This window comes from Chrysochloris asiatica, unplaced genomic scaffold (genome assembly GCF_000296735.1).
Source record: "Chrysochloris asiatica unplaced genomic scaffold, ChrAsi1.0 scaffold00131, whole genome shotgun sequence".
Lineage (NCBI taxonomy): Eukaryota > Metazoa > Chordata > Mammalia > Afrosoricida > Chrysochloridae > Chrysochloris > Chrysochloris asiatica.
Genome location: NW_006408649.1, coordinates 4,458,776 through 4,461,202, shown reverse-complemented (window position 1 = coordinate 4,461,202; position 2,427 = coordinate 4,458,776). Strand labels below are relative to the sequence as shown.

Sequence of the window (2,427 nt, the reverse complement as noted above, 5' to 3'; positions counted from 1 at the left end):
GAGTGAAGGGGCTAGCTGGTCTGAAGTACACGGAGATGTGCATGAACTCCCAAACTTGTAGCTAGTACCCATTTGACCTAATTTGGATGGCTAGGTCTGAGTCAGCTGGAACCAGATCAGATGAAGATAAAGATGTTTGATATTGTAAGCAAGTATAAATATGTACTATTTGATGAACTGGACTTTTATTTATGGATGCAGTTGCTTGAAATTCCAACTTGAATGGAAGATTCTTCATATCAAGGAACTTACTTGTTTCCTGAGTGTACTTGATTGATAGGGATAGGACATTTAAACAATGATCATCAAAAGTGGGGGGACTACAGGAGGAGGAAGCATTGGAGGCTAAGGAGGAGGCCAAGGTGGAGAAGAAGGAGGAGGATGAGCTCGAGAGCCAGCTTGAACTGAGTGTGGTGGTGGAAGCTCTTCTTGGCTGCAATCATTGCCCATTGGCTACCTGGCTCACATTCATTTTCTGCTGAAAGACTTTTAACTTTCATTGTATTTTCCTTCAACTTCAATCTCCTCTGATTGGCTGCTTTTTCTGGAATCTTTTGATAAACAAAAATGCATGGAACAAGAAACAAAATCACTGAGTTAAATCCTCACCTACTATATGTGCTTTGTGGTGGATACTTCATTGATGCCATAACCATAATAGAATGTTTACATTCCTTCTGTAAAACATGTATTGTGCATTACCTGGAGAACAGCAAGTATTGTCCTTATCTGTGATGTCCAAGATCACAAAACTAGACCACTCCTGAATATAAGGTCAGATTAAACTCTTCAAGATATTGTATACAAATTAGTTCCAGGGCTTTTCAAATATGAAATGAAGGATGGGGCTCATCCTTCAACTGATGCTGTCAATGGTTCGAATTAAGACAGAGAAGTTGCAGATGAAGATAGGAGAATTATAACTGATAATAAGATATTAAGCCTATCAGTTGAATTCTTGGACTACAACAGATTGGATCACAAAGTAAAGATAAAGATAAAGAGGAGGTAAATAAAAAAATATATTTATGATGCCCAGCAGCAATGACTGCGATGTACCTAAGAAAATTTATCAGAAGTAAAATGGATATACCTAATACTTTCCAGATTGATGTTATGTATGAAGAGGAACCCTTGAAGAATTACTATACACTAATGGATATTGCCTACATTAATACCTGGAGAAGGACTGGACTACTTCCTTTGAAATACAGAGTTTGACCTACTTGTAAAAGAATGAAGACCAGTCACCACCTCTTCTTGTTTGCCTAGCCCCAGCACTTTAGTCCAGTTTCCTCATCCTCAGTTTCCTCACATTTCCAGTATTCTGAATGGAACCAGAAACAGTTCCAGTGATAACTACCAATCTTCCTTTGCCAATAGACCTTGAAAATCATTAGTAAATGGGTCATCAGCAACTTCATCTGGTTGGTATACCTGAGCCTGTTAAGGGAAAACATTTTAAACTCTTGGTTTATATAGATATCTTCATGCCATTACAGCTTTACAGAAGCTAATACATGTGATTATCATCCAATTTGCTTTCTTTTGTAGTGACATTAAATTTGGCTATAAAAAGATGTGATATTCATATGGATGTTAATTGATAAGAAAGATTGTTTCTATGAAGAATTCGTTTTGGGGCAGACAGACAATATTTTTTTTACGTGTGTTAGGAAAGATGTAAAATGGTTTCTGTAATGATAGCTTGGATTTGGAAATATTCTGCTGTGGATATAAGAATTGGGCCATAGTTTGTTAATCTTAGCTAATGCCTAGACTGCATTCTCCATCATTGTTCTTGTTATAATGCTGTTTTGTGAACCTTTAGAAAATAAGTGCTGTTTATCTTGAAATTCAACAACAACAACAAAACTGAAAAGAATAAGCGTAGAATAATACATTCTATCTAGCCATGTAACTGTGAATAACGGTTTCTTGCGTATTTACCTATTGTGATTCCAATGTTTCATTTTTACTTCTTTGTTGCTGTAAAAAACTGATCAAAGGAAAATAAACTTCAATTTTACAGTCTATATGCCTAAAAGTGGGTACAACTGTTTATTTTACTGGCTCATTTAAATGATTCGCTTTTGTAAGAATCAGATGGCATTATGCTTGCTGTACAATGCCATGTTGGAAACAGTACAGTATGATATAGTCATAAATACTATAAAGAAAATAATTGTTTCATGTACTCAGAAACGGTTAATAAAATTCTCCCAACTGGTTAGATCTTTGCAGATACCATATATTTCAGCCATTTTCTTTTATTAGCATAGAATATTTTTAATGGGGATACCTAATTCTAAATTCAGTTCCATAAAAAGCAATTGGTAAGTTGTTCAAATACTGACTTTCTTCAGTAATACATGTTTACTTTTTAATTGTAAAGGAAAACACCTGATTAAAAATACAGAAAATATT

The 2,427-nt window shown here is 35.0% G+C and overlaps 1 pseudogene; it reads left to right on the top strand.

Annotated features, from left to right (window-relative positions):
• Positions 1 to 528: 528 nt before the first annotated feature.
• LOC102828060 lies at positions 529 to 1,272 on the top strand (annotated as a pseudogene).
• The last annotated feature ends 1,155 nt before the right edge of the window (positions 1,273 to 2,427 follow it).